The 19,375-nt window shown below is 40.3% G+C and overlaps 1 protein-coding gene across 8 annotated transcripts in view; it reads right to left on the bottom strand.

The window, feature by feature from the left end:
- Nucleotides 1–19,375, bottom strand: part of Ambra1 (autophagy and beclin 1 regulator 1) — a 208,886-nt gene that overhangs the window by 176,866 nt on the left and 12,645 nt on the right. The gene's annotated exons all lie outside the window — the stretch shown is intronic.

Raw genomic sequence — 19,375 nt, 5'->3', positions numbered from 1 at the left:
TGGGACAAAGGGTTAGTGCTGCTTGTTCAGAGGAGAATTGCCAGGACCATCATGTTACAAGAAAGCATCAGCAAAGGTCAGTTTGGAAAAGTTTGGCAAGACAAATGGTGGGGGAAAATTGCTGTGAAGATGTTCTGTTCTAGGGAAGAAAGTTCATGGTTCCGAGAGACAGACATTTATCAGACTGTGATTGCTTCAAACCACAGAAGAGGCACAAAAAAAAAGAAAAAAGGTCTACAGGGAACTATGACCACACCTAACAGCGACTTTGAAATCTTCAAAAAGATGACAGGAGACCACAGTGATGATTCCACATGAACTATGATAGAGCCATTAAGCTGATTAACACCATGGAAAGATCGATTTTGGACTACATACTACTCAGGACAATTTTGAGATGGCTAGCTGAGATGATCCAGCCTGACAGACTACTTGAAAAAGAACTTGAAACAAGCCCTGCACTTTCTCATTATGCAGGAATTGGACAAATGATACAGGACTTGACAATTAACCCAAAAATTTTCTTTTCAGGATTCCCTAAAGATGTCTTCGCCCTAGAAAGCAGGAAGTAATTTTAAGAAAATGACGCCCACATTCCCAAGAGGTGGGGTGGATGGTTTTTCCGGTGTTTAATGACTTATAGATACTGTCATTGTTTATGATGGTTGGTTACAAGTTGTTAATTATTAATGGTCAGGGAAAAAGCTGAACAAGGAGATTAGATTCAGAGTTTTTGTTTTAAAAAAAGAAAGAAGAAAGAGAATATAGATATGAAGTAGATCATTGAATCTACTCTGAGAAGAAAGATAAAGAAATAATAGGATAAATGGATAGATCATTGAATCTACTCTAAAAAGAAAAAAAGAAAGATATAAAAAAAGACAAAAGGTAAATTATTGAATCTACTATGAAAGAAAAAAGAGAGAATATGGATATGATAAGATAAAAAGGAAGATTCAATAATCAATAATTTACTTTTAAAAAGGAACTACTTGTTTTACATAGGATAAGTAATGAAAATTTTTTGTCTGAGTTTATCAAGTGTTACTGGACTGGACATTGTTAATATATATAATGGATTTTTTGGTCTGAATTTGTCAAATGCAAATGGAGTAGACATTGTTTAAGTATTTATTGCTTATATATATTGTACATAGTTATTGTACTTATTGGATATAGTTTTTCATGTATTAGTTATAAGCTTTTTTAATTTTAGACAAAAAAGGGGAAATGTGGTGATATTGTGTTCCCCAAAATATTGTGCACCCTAATAAACTTATCTGGGGTCAGAGAACAGAACAGCCACTAGATAGAAATAGAGGCCAGAAAATGGTGGCTCACACATCTTTAATCCTAGCATTCTGAAGGCAGAGATCCAGCTGGATCTCTATGAGTTCAAGGTCACACTGGAAACAGCCAGGCATGGTAACAAGAGCTTTAATCCCAGGAAGTGATGGCAGAAAGCAGAAAGGTATATAAGGTGTGAAAACCAGGAACTTTAGCTGGTTAAGCTTTTAGGCTTTTGAGCAGCACAGTTCAGCTAAGAGGCATCCAGTCTGAGGAAACAGGATCACCTGAGGAATTGGCAAGGTGAGGAAGCTGTGGCTTATTCTGCTTCTCTGATCTTCCAGCATTCACCCCAATACCTAGCTTCAGGTTTGATTTTATTAATAAAACCTTTTAAGATTCGTGCTACAATAAAAGGGTAGATTATTAAATATACTTTTAAAACAACTACTAATCTCAAATATTTTACACTGGTATGGATTTTTGTATATTAATACAAATTTAACGTTATTTTGTTATACCGCATGAATGTTTCTATTCATTTAAGGTATTGTACCTATACAGCTCATTTAAAAATAATGTAAGTTTGGCCGGGCGTTGGTGGCGCACGACTTTAATCCCAGCACTCGGGAGGCAGAGCCAGGCGGATCTCTGTGAGTTCGAGGCCAGCCTGGGCTACCAAGTGAGCTCCAGGAAAGGCACAAAGCTACACAGAGAAACCCTGTCTCGAAAAACCAAAAACCAAAAAACAAAAAAACAAAAAAAAAAAAACAAAACAAAAAAAAAATAATGTAAGTTTATAAGTATTATAAGCGTCTGAGTGATTATTTTATATGTGGATTGTGGGACTGCGGAGTGATTATTTTATACGTGGATTGTGGGACTGCTGGGTTTGGTGGAACCTGGAGAGAAGCCCTCCAGCAACACTACACAGAGAAACACTGTCTCGGAAAAAAAACAAAACAAACAAAAAAACCCTGATCTCATCAAGATAGGTTAGATGATAGAGTAATTTCTCCAAATTTGCTAAATACAAATGGCCTGGACATTGTAACGTAATTCTTACTTGATAATTGTTCTTATTGTATATAGTTTTATTGTATTAGAGTTAAAACCTTTCCTTTTATTTAGACATTTAGGTGGGAAATGTTGTGCAATATTTGTACACTATATGAAAATGTACTGCTGTGATTGGTGTAATAAAGAGCTGAATGGCCAATAGCTAGGCAGGAGAGAATAGGCAGGACTTCTGGGGAGAGAGAACTCTGGGAGGAAGGAAGGCCTATTCGCCAGCAGGACACAGGGAAAGCAGGACATGCAGTACAGAGATGAGGTAACGAGCCAAGTGGCAGAACACAGATTTAAAAATATGGGTTAATTTGTTATAAGAGCTAGTAGGAAACAAGCCTAAGCTAAAGGCCAAGCTTTCATAATTACTATTAAGTCCTCATAGGGGAGCTGGTGATCCCACAAAGGAACATCCGACTATATTTGAGAAAGCTTGCTATAATAAGTCTCTAAAATTATGTGGGGGGGCGGGTGTCAACAGACTATGATTGAGCAAACTGTCAAATCAGTACAGATCTTTGTCAACCACAAATGGTGTGAATACACCTGAGAAAAAGAAAAAAGTAAAGCTTTATATATACACTCTTATCCCATCCCCTTCTCATCAATATGACAGACAAATGGTGCTGCTGGCCCCCCAGCACCACCAAAGATTCTCTACAACTATCCTCATTTTTTCCACCTGTGAAAGGTTCTCTTCAATGACAGTCACCAACAATTCCTTACTATGCCCCATCTCTTCCCAGGAAGTCTACCACTGAGCTGTTCTATGCCCGTCATTCATGAGTCTATAATCTCAGCACACAAAAAAGAAACATAAAGGATCCTATATGAAGAGGAAGAAAGATGACTCTCAAAGGGCTGGGGGAAAAAGCAGGAAACCCTCTTGGACACCATGGTCCAGGCCAACCACCAGCCAGCTATCAGATGTACTGACTATCAAATGACACCAACAGGACAGAGGACTGTCTAGACCAGATGAGCCCTGCTCAATCTGTAACCACTGCATTCTGAGAAATAATATGTCATTGTTATTTTAAGCCATATGTTTTGAGGACATTCTCTATAGAGTAAAAAGATAACTGAACACTACCTACCTCACATCCAGTGCTAACAAATTAACAGGGTTTTCTACAGAAAGCCTATTGTCTGCTAAAACTCTAAAAGGAAATTTTCCTAAAAATATGAACATACATCAAAGTAAACAGAATTAGCACAAATTTAGTTCTTCTTTCTATCAGATGATAGTGCCTTCTTAAGATTCATTCTTGAGTCAAGTGTGGTAGCACATTTGCAATCTCTGAACTTTGAAGGTTGTGGCATGAGAATGGCTGTGAGTTTGAGGCTAATCTGGAATAGAGTTCAAGGCCAGACTGAGATGAAAGATGGAGAGGGAGGGAGAAGAACTTGAACCAAGTGTGGTGGCAAACACCTGTAATACTACCTCAGGAGACTGAGGAAGGAGGACTGGTGACCCAGTCTGAGGTCATAGACTGTATAATGACACACGGGAGGGCTAGAGAGATGGCTCAACGGTGAAGAACAAGTACTGGTCTTGCAGAGAGCCCAAATTGGTTCCCAGCACCCACATGAGGGAGCACACAACCATCTCTAATTCTAGTTCTAAGTAATTGGACTCCTTTGGCCTCCATGAGCACCTGCACTTATGTGCATGTAACACACACACACACACACACACACACACACACACACACACACACACAAATTTAGAAAAAAAAAATCTTTAAGAAAGAAAACTGAGAGGGCTAACAAGATGGCTCAGCAGGTAAAAGTATTTCTGCCAAGCCTGACAACCTCAGCTCAGCCCTCAGGACAAATGGTGGAAGGAGAGAACCAACTCCTGAAAGTTATCTTCTGACCGCCACATGTGTGCCATGGCACGTACCCATGCCCCCATAAATAAACATAATAAAAACATTTTTTAACTTTTTTTTTTAAAGACTGGCTCTCATTGTGTAACTATGGCTCTGGAACTCACTATGTAGACCTCTAACTCACAGAGATCCAACTCCTATAACCCCACTACTCATGAATCTGAGGCAGAAGAATTCTAAATTTAAGGCTTGCTTGAGTGAGCTACAAAAGAGGGTAGGAGGGATAAAAGCTGGAGATACAACTCAGTGGCAGTGCACTTGTCTATCATGCCCAAAGCTGGGTTAGATCCCCAGCATTGCTAAGGAAGGAAAAAAGGAAAAGGAAGAAGGGGAGAGGAGGGAAAGACAACAGGAGGGAGGAAGTGGGGAAAAGGAAAAAGAGGAGCACCTAATACAAAGGTTGCTAACCAAATCCAAGAGCCAAAGAATATACAACCTCTTTTTTTGTTCTCTTATCCAACCCTCCCCCAATGTGTTTTATATCTAAGTTCAATCAGGGTTATATTACAAGTGGTCTAACAACCTGACAAATTCTCTGCAGATACAAACTACACTGTCATTTGACTCAGGTTGTGCTTACTAAAGCTTCTCCTTAAAGTAACTCACACTGATGGCTCCTAATTCTGAAACACAGGAAAGCTTGTGTTTAAAACAAAGTGTGCTCAAAACTGGAAATAGAATGCCATAAGATCCAAATTGGAGAATGACGATTTTCCTTGCTCCCACTTACCTCGGAAAAATGAAAGAGGAGGAGGAGGAGGAGAAGGAGGGGAAGAAGAAGAAACTAGAATTTTATCTGAAAGTATTCTGGGGAAATTGTACTGAGAACAGAAGAATGCCTGAAAACTAAAGGCAAGAAAAGGACGGATAAAGCTACTGAATTGAGAAAAAACCAAAGTTCCATTTTCTGGAAGCTAGAATCTATCAAAAAGTAAAAGGGGCTGGAGAGAGCTCAGCAGTTAAGAGCACTGACTACTCTTCCTGGGACCTGGGTTCAATTCCCAGCACCCACATGGTAGCTAACCACTATCTGTAACTCCTGTTCCAGGGGGCCGACACCCATGGCAAAACACCAATGCACATTTAAAAAAAAAAAAATCAATGAGAACAAGAAATCTATCCAGGTTGGGGATTTAGCTCAGTCGCAAAGCCCTGGGTTCGGTCCTCAGCTGGGGGGGGAGGGGAGGGGAATCTATCCTTAAATACACACACACACACACACACACACACACACACACACACACACACAAATGGCAAGGGATTTTCCTATTTGCAAACAAAAAGGAAAAAACCTTAGCTTTTGATGGAGGAATAGCAAAGACACAGGGCCTGAAACAGCTGCCTTGGACAGTCCTAATGTCTTCAGTAGCAACCCACCTTGTATCCATCACCATCAGCAGGATGAAGAACAGTCCACTGCAAATCATGAAAGATCACCTCTTTTTATCATCTTTTTTCACTCATAGAAAAGTGTAACTCTCCTTGGGATACCACACAATTCTTAGAAACCCCTGGAGCATTGTGAAAAGCTTTGACAATATTAACCCAGGAACCCTCACCAGCCCCAAAACAGATGGGGTTACTAAACAGATAGGTAAGAAAAACAAAGCCAGGAAAAAGTTAAGAAATTCATCTAGGTTCATCATATGAGTCAAGAGGCAGAGCAAGATTTGAATTCAGCCTTAGCCTTCAGACAGTATCAGAAGTAGACTTCCAAACCTTGGCTCAGTGGATACTGAGTTCAGTGTTCGTCAATCTTAGTGTCAGCCCAGGTCAGGTTCTTGGCTGCACAGAATAGGGAAAGAAAAAATTTCCCTTAAGACTTCAGGAAAAGAAGTCAAAATATAGAGTTCTTAGGCTAAAAGAACCAAATGCTCCTCTACCTTGCCAATCATTTCTCAGCCAGGCAAAATAAAGGCACTGCATTTAAGAACCTAGTCATTTTTAGCTCTGACTAGAAGGAGAATTCTTCTTGCCCAGCATTCCAAATTAAGAATACTTGGGGCAGGCAAGATGGTTCATTGGGTAAAGGCACTTGCTGTCAAGCCTGATGACCTGAGTTTGACCCTCAGAACCACATGGTAGAAGAAGAGAACTGACTCCACAAATTGTCCTGACTTCTGCCCACACACATACACAACACACATGAACTCAAAATAAATAAATAAATGTAATAAAAGATTACTCAGGGAGAGGGAAGATTGCAAAAGCCAGTAGCTAATGCATATTTACTGAACACAGACTATGTACTCAGTACAGTTCTAGACACCGAAGATACAACAGGAAGAAAACCACTGCTGTCTTTAAGAAGCTATGTGACAGCAGGGCAGTGGTGGCGCACGCCTTTAATCCCAGCACTCAGGAGGCAGAGGCAGGCGGATCTCTGTGAGTTCGAGGCCAACCTGGTCTACAAAGCTAGTCCAGGACAGGCTCCAAAGCTACAGAGAAACCCTGTCTCGAAAAACCAAAAAAAAAAAAAAAGAAGAAGAAGAAGCTATGTGACAACTGACAGAACTAAGTACTAAAACTTTCAAGTACATTCTAGGAAGAAAATATATGGGAAAATGGGGAAGGGGGTTACTCATAGCTCTCAATATAGGGTAGCTAGCTGGAGGAGGCCTGAGACGACAGTTGAATTTAGATGGGCATCTTGAAGTAAAAGCATAAAAAGACAGATCAACGAATATAAGGAAGAAGAAAGAGCAAGTGCTAACTGTCCTTAACAGTTAAGCTTAGCATTTCTAAGGGCCAGTAACAGTGTGATTAAAGCACAGTTGACAACAGAGAGAAATAGACAGGTGGGTACTAGAATACCTTCCAAGATTTGGATTTTATTAAGTGTAATAACTTACTACTAAAAGGTTTTTTAAAAAAAAAAAAAAAAAAGCCGGGTGGTGGTGGCCCACGCCTTTAATCCTAGCACTCAGGAGGCAGAGGTAGGTGCAGGCGGATCTCTGTGAGTTCCAGGCCAGCCTGGTCTCCAAAGCGAGTTCCAGGAAAGGTGCAAAGTTACACAGAGAAACCCTGTCTCGAAAAACCAAAAAAAAAAAAAGTTTTTAGCCAAAGAAATAACAAGATAATGGAAATTGAGACAAGGACAGAAACAATGTAGGACATGATAAACTGGTAAACAGATAAATTCAGAAAATGTTCTAAAGAGACAGCTAAGGAGCTGAGCATGATGGCAAACACCTGTAGTACTAGCACTCAGGAGGAGGGAGTGGTAGAGGGGTCAGGCGTTCAAGACCACCCTAGGCAATACAAAACACTGTCTCAAAAAAGCAAAAAACATTACTGGAGAGATGGTTCACTAGTTAAGAGCAAATGCTGCAGAGATGAGTTTAGTTCCCAGCACGACTGTTCCTTCCATCTGTATTTAACTCCAGCTGCAAGGGAATCTGCAGTCTCTGGCTTCCACAGACACCTCACTCATATGCACATACACATAATTAAAAGTAATAAAATGAAAATAACTAAAGAAATTAAGAGTGAGTCCTAGAGCCAGGAGGTGGTGGCGCATACCTTTAATCACAGCACCGAGGAGGCAGAGGCAGGAGGATCTCAGAGTTTGAGGCCAGCCTGGTCCAGGACTACACAGAGAAACCCTGTCTTAAATAAATAAATAAATAAATAAATAAATAAATAAATAAATAAATAAATAGCAAGTCCTAGAAAAGTGCAGTGATGGTGACTAATACTCTCAGGTGGCTTGAGGGAGGAAGATTTTTAAAAAATGATTCCTAGGTTTGTGGCTTAAGTCTCAAGTGAATAGTGAAGCTATTTACTGATGAATCTCAGCCTTACTATGGGGTGTGCAATACTAAAGGAAGAAATAATAGTTTAGGAAGATTTCCTATTTTTCTATAAATGTGAGCCTGAGAAGGCATGAATAATACAGAAGAGACTTTTATATACGACTAAATTTGAAACAGCCTTCAAAGAAAGCATCCTGAGTAGGGAATCTAGTTCTGTGGTAGACTTGTTAGAGTGCTTGTCAGTATGTGCTAAGTCTGAGGTCCACTATCCAGTACCACAAACCAAAAATATTTTTAGAATAAAAAACATTTTAAAACAAAAACTAAAGTATCCTTACTTCAGAAATAGATCAATATGAGTCTGGGAAGTTAGTTCCGTCCCAAGCCTTGAAAGCATGAGGCCAAAGGTCCATCCTCAGAACACATGCAAAAAGGCAAGGCATGGAAGCATATCTTGTAATCCCAGTGCTGAGAAGAAGGAGACAGCTGGATCCCTGGGATCTGCTGAGCAGCCTGCCTAGCTTAATCAGCAAGCCCAAGCCAGTGAGAGATCCTGTCTTAAAAAAGCATGGTGGTTGGAACAATACCTAAGGCAAACTTCTGGCCTATATGGAAGTGTATATAATATGTATACACATGCATACACATACATTCACACAAAATAATAATATAAAAGCATTCTAGCAGGGCAGTGGTGGTGCATGCCTTTAATCCCAGCACTCGGGAGGCAGAGGCAGGTGGATCTCTTGTGAGTTCGAGGCCAGCCTGGGCTACAGTGAGTTCCAGGACAGGCTCAATAGCTACACAGAGAAACCCTATCTCGAAAAACCAAAAAAAAAAAAAAAAGCATTCTATATATACTAGCAAAAAAGCCCAGTATCTACCTAATTATCTGCCAACTGATAGTTATAGAATGTAATATATATTTAAAACATTACTTCACGCTAAAATTGACTAAACATTTGCCATACATTAGGTAGTACTCAGTGCTTTTCAAACACATTTATTTTTCACAATACTATTAAGATGGTTACTATTATTATTCTCATTTCACAGATAAGAAAACTAAGCCTTAGCCAGACATGGTGGCACACACCTTTAATTCCAGCACCCAGAAAGGTAGAGACAAGAGGATAGCCCAGAAATGCAAGGCCAGCCAGGGCTACAAAACAAGATCTCATCTCAAAAAAAGAGTGGGGGGGATCTCTGTGAGTTCAAGGCCAGCCTGGTCTACAGAGTGTGTTCCAGGACAGCCAAGGCTACACAGAGAAACCCTGTCTCAGAAAAAAAAAAAAAAAGGCAAGTGGTGGTGGCACATGCCTTTAATCCAAGTACTTGGGAGGCAAAGTCAGGCGGATCTCTGTGAGTTCAAGGCCAGCCTGGTCTCCAAAAAGCAAGTTCCAGGAAAGGCGCAAAGCTACACAGAGAAACCCTGTCTCGAAAAAACCAAAAACCAAAAAATAAATAAATAAAAAGAAAGGATGGATGTGACTTAAAAAGAAGTTAAGAAAACAAGATCTGGTCGCTCTCACCTCTAATCCCAACACGGAGGTTGAGGCAGGAGGATTGCTGGAATGAGGTCAGCCTGGATAGCATCATGTCTCAAAAACAAAATCAAAAATAGGCTGGGGAACAGTTTGAAAAATGTCTGCCAGCACCCCATAAAACCAGCTATATCCCTGTAATTTTGGAAGGACACAAATGGATCAAAAGCTCAAGTCATCCTTTGTAACTGTAAGTTTAAGGTCAGCCTGGACTGTATAAGACCCTGTCTCAAAAAGCTGACTCAGGAAATGGAGACAGGGACAGTGTCTGAATATGACTCAGAACACAGTGATCCATTGTATAACCTCAAGCAAATTACTTGACACCCATGCCTCCCCCACCTATATATAAAGAAATTAACCTTGGAGAAGCTAACCATTACTAGTGAGGTTAATTAACATTTGTAATAATACACAGATCATCGGATCAGCAAGACAAAGCCTGAGCAACAGTATATTACCAGCACCACTGTGATGCTGTGAAAACCACGTAAAGCAAATGTGGAGCAGGCATCTGTAATCCCAGCACTCAGGAGGTGGACGCAGGAGGACTGGGTTTTCAAAGTTATTGCCAGCTACATAGTAAGGGCAGCCTGAGCTACAAAAAACACTGTCTTAAAAAAAAAAAAATCTTTTTAAAGTTGTCCATATCAAGAAAGGATGTGAGTACCCTCAACAGAAACTTTATTTCTTTTAATTTTATTTCTTTAAAAAATATACATACCATATAACCCAACAATTGCATTTCTGGAAATTTATTGCAAAGAAATAAAAAGTTAAGTTATATTTACACAAAAACTTGAACACAAAAGGAAACCTTGGACTTGCTGGCCAGCCAATCTAGCTGAATCAGTTCAGTGAGGGATCCTGTCTCAAAAACTAAGGTGGAGAGTAACTGAGGAAGACAATGCCAATCTCACATACATATATGCACACACACACACACACACACACATGAACATGTACACACACATTAAAAAATATTCACAGCTGTTTTATTCATAATAGCCCCAAATCTGGTAGGAAAAAACAGAAATCCTTCAATAAGTAAATGATTCAACAAATACAGTGACATCTAAATCAAGAGATTGACCTGCCTCTGCCTCCTGAATACTTGTCTCAAAGGTGTGCACCACCACCATCCAGCCAGGATATACAATTTAAGAAAATGAGGGCTGGAGAGATGGCTCAGAGGTTAAAAACACTGACTGCTCTTCCAGAGGTCCTGAGTTCAATTCCCAGCAACCACATGGTGGCTCACAACCATCTGTAATGAGATCTGGTGCCCTCTTCTGGCCTGCTGTCATACATGCTGTATACATAATAAATAAATAAATCTTTAAAAAAAAAAAAAGAAAAGAAAATGAAAACTACAGATATATTAGGGCATAATGGCACAGATCTTTAATCTCAACCCTCAGGAGGCAGAGGCAAGAGGATCTCTCTGAATCCAAGGCCAGCCTAGTCTACATAGCAAGTTCACAGCAGCCAAGACTACATCAAAAGACTCTATCTCAAAGGAAAGAAAGGAAGAAAGAGAGAGAGAGAGAGAGAGAGAGAGAAGAGAGAAAGAAAGAAAGAAAGAAAGAAAGAAAGAAAGAAAGAAAGAAAGAAAGAAAGAAAGAAAAGAAGAGAAGGGAGAAGAAAAAAGAAACAAAACAATTTTAGTACTCAAGAAACAAAGAAACGAAGGAGGGAGGATTGCTGCAAGATCAAGACCAACGTGGGATACACAGAGTTCCAGACCACCCTGAATTACAGTGTGATCCCGTCTCAAAAAAACAAACAATGGACTGAGGAGATGGCTCAACGGTTGTTCTTCCAATGGACCTGGGTTCAATTCCTGGCACCCATGTGGCAACTCACAAGAGTTTGTAACTAGTTCCAGTAAATCTAATGCCCTCTTCTGTCCTGTCTCGGCATGACACACATGTGGTGTACAGACATACATGCAGGAAAAATGTCCATTGATGTCAAATAATAAAAACTAAAAAACCAAAAAAACCCCACCATACTGGGCATAGTGTCTCACACCTTTGATTCCGACACTCAGAAGACAGAGGCAAGTGTGTAATCGATGTTTCTTGTCCTGATGGCCCGCTCCCCATCCCAGTGGCTGCTGCTTCTGGTAACACAGAGACTTACTATTATTTGTAAATGCTTGGCCAATAGTTCAGGCTTATTACTAACTAGCTCTTACATTTTTAAGTTAACCCATATTCCTTATTTACGCTCTGCCACGTGGTGGTACTTTTATTAGCAGGGCCGTTAACTCCTGCTCCCTCTCTGTCTAGCTAGTCACTCTTGACTCTGCCCTCCTCCTTCCCAGCATTCTTAGTTTGGTTGCCCCACCTATACTTCCTGCTTGGCTACTAGCCAATCAGTGCTTTATTAAATTAAATGGACAAATTAATTTATTAAATTAAAGGGACAAATCTTTACAGTGTACAAGAGGATTATTCCACAGCACAAGTGATTCTCTATGAATTCAAGGCCAGCCTGGTCTAATAGTGAGTTCTAATGATATCCAAGGCTACAAAGTGAAACCCTGCCTCAACAAACTAAATAAATAAATAAACAAACAAACAAATAAATAGAATGTGTTGGGCACAGTGGTGCATGCCTTCAATCTCAGCACTTTTGATTCCCAGCACTCATGAGACAGAAGCAGGGGATCTCTTTTGAGTTCCAGACCAGCCTGATATACATAAAGAATTCCAGGCTAGCCAGGGCTACTTAAGTGAGTCCCTGTCTTAATAATTAAAATAGAAAAACTGGTGCTTTATATACTCCATCTCTGTAAATTTCCTCCCAAACCATTCCGAATTTATAGACTCAATGTGAAACCACTTGCCTATGATCAAACAGCCAATGAATATTCAAGTTGAAGTTCAAAGCTGCAAGATCAGTTTTCTTCCTTTCTCAGGCCTTGTTTCCATTTGATCACATGTCAACAGAAGAGACTTTAGTAAAGATTGTTCAGCATAAGCTTATATATACATAGGCTTATAGAGAGAGACAGATATATGCTGACATTGACTGAACTTACTTTCATTTATCATAATTTTGGAGGACTACATCACTACGTAGGAAACACTACTGCAGGTGACAGGAAACAAAGAATTGAAAACAAAGAGTTTTCAGTCTAGGGAAGAGACCAGAGCTATGTACACTGAAACTTTTAACTGCCATATTGAACAATAGCAACTTCCCTTAAGGAAGTGCAAAGTCTGTGGTTTGAAGATCCCTGCTACTCTCCCCAGAGCAAAAAGACAAACCTCTCACATTAGCTTCCTTCTAACTGGCCTGGTTTCAATTCTATAAGCAGTTTCAATTCTGTAAGACTACACATTTCCCTCCTTGGTCCCCCAAATCCTATACGAAACACTGAACTTGACAACATCTATTAGATAAACAAGCCTGCAGGCTCATGTCAGCAGAAAGTTCCTTCTCCAAAACAATGCTGTCATTCTGGGATGTCTGGCATGGAAATTCTTGAGCACGATTGGTCAAATCATGGATGTGTAAGAGTTGTGTGGGACTTGGGCCCTCACAAAATCACCCATTGTTACATGTGTTGAACTGTGAAACACAAACTAAGCTCTTCTAACTCTTTATATGGGGTTCCTTTGCACTGGGGCTTCTATAAGTCCAATAATAACAGGCAGAATAACATTCAAGTTTGCTCATTTCATCAACATCAAGTGTTCTCATGAATAAATAATCACAGCAACTTTGGGCTTCTTTTTTTCTGTTTTAGTTTCTTTTTTGTTTTGTCAGTCATTTGTTTTTGTGATACTAGAGATTAAAACCAGATGTGTGTTTAGACAAGCATTCTACCACTGAGCTACCTCCAGAGCACATAGCAGTTTAAAGACTAACTTCATCAAAAACATGCTAAGCATATACTATGGGTTACATATGGAAGATTTAAAAAAAAAAAAAAGCAAAACTGTCTTTCTTTATGTTATTTTATTATTTTATTTATGTGTTTAGTTTGGTTTGGTTTGGTTTGGTTTGGTTTTTTTGAGACAGGGTTTCTCTGTGTAGCCTTGGCTGCCCTGGAACTTGCTCAGTAGACCAGCCTGGCCTTGAACTCATATAGATCAGCCGCCTTCTGCCTCCCAGGGCTGGAATCAAAGGCGTGTGCCACCACCGCCCAGCTTATTTATTTATTTGAGGCACAGTTTTATTTACTATTTAGGCCAGGCTAGATTAGGTTAGAACTTGTATATTACTATTACTTCAGCTTTTAAGTACTGAGATTTCAGGCATATGCCTCTGCCCAACTTAGACTGCCTATTCTAGATATGGCAGAAGCTTGAAGAAGCTTTTAAGCATTGGAGAGGAAAATATTAATAATCTTTTTAAAATTACCATTAAGTACCAGGTGTGGTGGAACACATCTTTAATCCCAGCACTCAGGAGGCAGAAGCAGGTGAATCTCTGTGAGTTCAAGGTCAACCTGATCTACAAAGCAAACTCCAGACCATCCAAGACTACATAATGAGATCCTGTCTCTGTCTCTCTCTCTCTCTCTCTCTCTCTCTCACACACACACACACACACACACACACACACACACACACACACACACGTTATTAATAGCTTGCGAGATAAAAGTATTTCTAAAGACCTGACCACCTGAGTCTGATCCCCAGAACACAGTGGAAGGAAAGAACCCAGTGCAGAAAGTTGTTCTCTGACCTTCACACATGCACCACAGACAAACCATACACACACACACACACACACACACACACACACACACACTCAGTCACACAATACATAAATATAAAATGCACTAGGATGCAAAAGAAAATAATCTCTGCACTTTCCATCTTTGTGAGTGTCCACACTGAATAGGGGAGTGCATAAAAATAAATAATAGAGCTAGTGAAACAGCTCAGCTGGTAAAGGTACTCTGTCACCAAGCCTGATGACTCAAGTTTGATCCCTGAAACTGACATGGTGGAAGGAGAGATGTGATCCCAGAAAGCTGGCCTCAGACTTCAACTCATGTCTTGTGGCTTGTGAGCCCTGACCTACATTCGTACACACATATAAATAAATGTAATTAATGTTTAAAATAAATATGTAAAATAAGATGAAGTAAAAAAGTAAAAACTGCCATTAGAACATAACCAACATTTTTCTAACAGCTGTTATCTTGGGGTAGGGGTTGCTCTGACCTAGGAATCCTCTGTATTATTTCAGATCTCTACAACCACTCTTGAAATGTGGGTGCTGTTGGGCCAGGCACACACACACACACACACACACACACACACACACACACACACACACACAAAAGGTGGATGCTGTGATCCACTGTCCATCTGTGGCCTCTGTGTTTAGAAAAGTATTCCCATACTCAGGAGCTATTCTAGAATTCAAAATCAGTGTTCATGCTCGTTTGCTACAAGAGTTTGTTACCCGAGGACAGACATGTGGCTATGGCTTCAAGTCACCTCAAACTTGAACATAACCCAGACATCTTTTCAATCTTTAGGGTGAAATTTAGCTTAGTGGTTGTGTTATTTCACAATCTTTACAATATTTGGTTGGAGAAGCAAAGTCTTTTTCCCAAATGAAGCTTTTATACCAAAGGTTAAACAGCGTGAGAGAACCAAAATTCTTCCTAATTCTTGGATGTCCCAGAAATGGTCTGAAAAGCACTGGTATGAGACAGAAGCTTTGCTTCTCCATTGCAGCTCCACCACTAACCAGTTGTGGTCTGAGATTTGTTTTGTTCTGAAGACAGGGTCTCCTATATAGATCTGGCTGGCCTGGAACTTGCTATGTAGACCAGGCTGGCCTGAAACTCACAGACATCTTCCTACCTCTACCTCCTGAGTGCTAGGATTAAAGGTGTATACCACCACACCAAACCTGTGTTCTAATTTTTGACAAGAAACCACATTTTACTTTATCATGTTCTTTACAATAGAGATACCACCATTTTATAGATTTGTGACCAGCACTACATGGAAAAAAATATATAAGGTCTTGGCAACGTGGCACATACTGATAATCCCAGAACTCAGAAGGCTGATGCAGGAAGATCACAAACTAGAATCAATCCTGGGCTTTATCTCAAGATCCTTTCTCAAAATACTAACTTTGGTCTATTACTGCATTCCCATTTCTACACATATAGTTATAGGCCCACATAATTTTTTTTCCAGACAGTCTCATATAGACCAGGTTGGCTTTAAACTCCTGATCCCTCTGCCTCCATCTCCAGAGTGCTGGGATAATAGGCATGTGCCACCTGGTTGGTTTACACAATGCCTAGGGATCAAACCCAGGCTTCCTGAAAGCTAGAGAATCACTCTATCAGCCAAGCTACACTGCCAGGCCCTCAACTAATTTGTGTGCAGCTATATAGGTGTGGGGGGCTGTTCACATGTGTGCACATGTACATGCAAACACCATAGAGGAACCCTAGGTAACTTCTGCCATTGTGCTCTATCTTATTTGTTTTTGAAACAGTGTCTCACTGAACACAGAACTGTTCAATTAAGCTGACTGGATGGCCAATAAGTTTCAAAAGTCCATGTGTCTCTGCCCCTCTAAGATGGGGTTGCAGACACAGAGCAGCACCTTGCTTTTACATGAGTGCAAGAAACCCAAATCAGGTCATCATGCTTGCACAGTAGGCATCTGAGCAGCTGAGCCACCTCACCAACCCCTCAAGCAATTTTTACAAGAAAGAGATTCTCTATCATCCCAAGGAAGCCCGAGGAATAAGCTTATTACATCAGCACTACATAGAGGAAACTCCCAAATAACACTCTGTATGGCAGCTGTTGGTGGCTCTGATCTCTGTTGTTTTGGAAGAATAATAATTCATATATAGCAGTCTCCTTTAATAAGGAAAAGCTAGCAAGGTGGCTCAATGGGCAAAGGCACTTGACACTAAGTCTGATAACCTATGTTCCAACCCCAGAATCCATATGGGAAAGAACTGACTTCTCAAAGTTGTCCTCTGCCCTCCACAAGTTCTTCATGGCACTCCTGTATAACCTCCCATTAATAAATATAAAAAGAGGGGGTTGGGGATTTAGCTCAGTGGCAGAACGCTTGCTTAGCAAGCACAAGGCCCTGGGTTCAGTCCTCAGCTCTGGGAAGAAGAAAAATAAATAAATAAATAAATAAATAAATAAATAAATAAATAAATAAATAAATAAATAAATAAAAATAAATAAATATAAAAAGAAAAAAATTTGTTTTTGGTTTTTTTTCGAGACAAGGTTTCTCTGTGTAGTTTTGGTGCCTGTCCTGGATCTTGCTTTGTAGACCAGGCTGGCCTCGAACTCACAGAGATCTGCCTGGCTCTCCCTCCCAGGTGCTGGGATTAAAGGCGTATGCCACCACCACCCAGCAAAGAAAGAAAAATTTTTAGGATAAGAATGAATGTTCACAGTTCATCAAGGATATGGGAGAAAAGATTCAGAACACCAATACTGTATTTCCCCAGACTTGACCAACTGACTTATATACTCTCTCTTTTCTTCTTTTCTTTTCAAATACAGGGTCTCATATAGCCCAGGCTAGCCACCAACACACCATGTAGGCAAGACTGGCCTTTAATTCCTGATCTTCCTGCCTCTATCTCCAAACTATTTGTACTACAGACATGACCAACCACCCCTAGCTCAATTCACCTCCTCTTGAGTGTGTGTGAATGGGGGTGAGGAGGGCGAATGTACATGTGGAGGCCAACGTCAGGCGTCTTCCTAACAGCTCTTCATTCTGGCTTTTTAAATATTTGTTTATTTTATGTGTGTGAATGTTTTACCTGTATGTGTGTGCACAACATGTATGCTTGTGCCCAAGGAGGTCAGAAGAGGGCATCAGATACCCTAGAACTGGAGATACAAGTGACTGTGAGCTGAATGTAGGTGCTGAGAACCAAACTGAGGTCCTCTGCAGGAGTAGTAAGTGCTCTTAAGCACTGAGCCATTGCTCTAAACCTTCTTCATTTTAGTTTTTGAGACAAGGTCTCTCACAGAACCTGTGGTACCCCAATTTGACTTCACTGAATGGCCAGCAAGCTCCATGGATCCTGCAGTCTCCCCACTCCCTAACCCACCCCAGAACTGAGATTACAGGCACAAGCCACCACATCTAGCTTCTACATGAGTATTGAGAATCTGAACTCGGGTCTTCATGCATGTACAGCAATTACTTCGCCAACAGAGCCATCTCCACAGCTCAAATTTATGCACTCTCTATTGATTATTTCTTCAAGAGAAGCCAGGCAGTGGTGGTACACACCTTTAATCTCAGCACTAGGGAGGCAAAGGCAGGAGATTCTCTGTAAATTCAAAGCCAGCCTGGTCTACACAGCAAGTTCCAGGACAGCCAAGCCTCACAGAGAAACCTATCTCAAAAAACAAAACAAAACAACAACAAAAAAAAAAACAAAAAATGCAGAAAATATATACATTAAAGATGCCAGGCAGTAGTGGTATACACCTTTCATCCAAGGACTTAGGACGCAGAGGCAGGCAATCTCTGTGAGTTTGAGGCTAGCCTGGTCTACAGAGTGAGTTCCAGGACAGCCAGGACTACACAGAGAAACCCTGTCTTGAAAAACCAAAAATAAATCAATTAATAATAATAATAATAATAATAACAAAAAAATTAAATTAAAAAAATATGTCGGGCGGTGGTGGCGCACGCCTTTAATCCCAGCACTCGGGAGGCAGAGCCAGGCGGATCTCTGTGAGTTCGAGGCCAGCCTGGGCTACCAAGTGAGTTCCAGAAAGCGCAAAGCTACACAGAGAAACCCTGTCTCAAAAAACCAAAAAAAAAAAAAAAAAAAAAAGTAAAGATATTGTTTTGGTTAACTATCAAGCAGTTCTGCCCTGAGGTTACTAGGGATCTCAGAATGCCATCTTCATCATCTCCCTCATTTCTAAACAAATCTGTACCTACATCATCCCAAAAAGGTGGTTATTAAATCTTTAGGGACGATATTTCACAATCACCCTTGGCAATTGTCCAGTATCCTGTTGTCAGGAAGTTCTAACATGCAATCCATATTCCTTCTGTCACCAATTAAAATATATTCCCTCTTGTCCTGTTCTCTGTGAAAAGAGAACATCTGCTTACTATCACTTGAATGACATCCCTTCAAGAGATTATAAAATATAGGAAGTCCATTTCATACAGCTTCATGTAAATGGAAAATGGCTTTATATAGGTCACCTGAGACAAAGAACGTGATTAAGAGTCTTAAATTCTTAATTCTATCACTGACTGACTCTAAGGATGACAGGAAGTTATAACCACACAGATGCTGTGCTTCAATTATCCCATCAGTAAAATGCAAATAGTTAAAACCAGATTGCTAGAAGAACCTAGTTCCTCAAAAAGCAACATACGCAAGAGAACCTAGTTGTGATGAGAGTGGTAACAAGAAGATTCAAAGTCATCCTCTACACAGAGAATCCAAGGCCAGTCTGGGCTACATGAGACTCTGTCTAGAATTAAAAAATTCAGATTAATTTGAAGTCCCTATTTTGGTCCACCCAACAACTCTCAAATCACATACTCTTTGGAAGCTACAGATGTTCATTTTGACCTCTGATTTAAGAAGAATCATTTTGGGCAGGGTGGTAATGGCTCACACCTTTAATTCCAGCACTTGGGAGGCAGAGGTAGGAGGATCTCTGTGAGTTCAAGGCCAGTCTGGTTTACAGAGTGAGTTCCAGGGCAGTAAGGGGTGTTACAGAGAAACCTTGTCTGGGGGGAGTAGAGGGGAGATGGCTTAGTAGTTAAGAGTACTGTCTACTCTTCCAGAGGACCTAATTTC

The sequence above is a fragment of the Peromyscus leucopus genome, chromosome 4, assembly GCF_004664715.2.
Source record: "Peromyscus leucopus breed LL Stock chromosome 4, UCI_PerLeu_2.1, whole genome shotgun sequence".
NCBI lineage: Eukaryota > Metazoa > Chordata > Mammalia > Rodentia > Cricetidae > Peromyscus > Peromyscus leucopus.
This window is presented reverse-complemented; position numbering and strand designations above follow the sequence as displayed.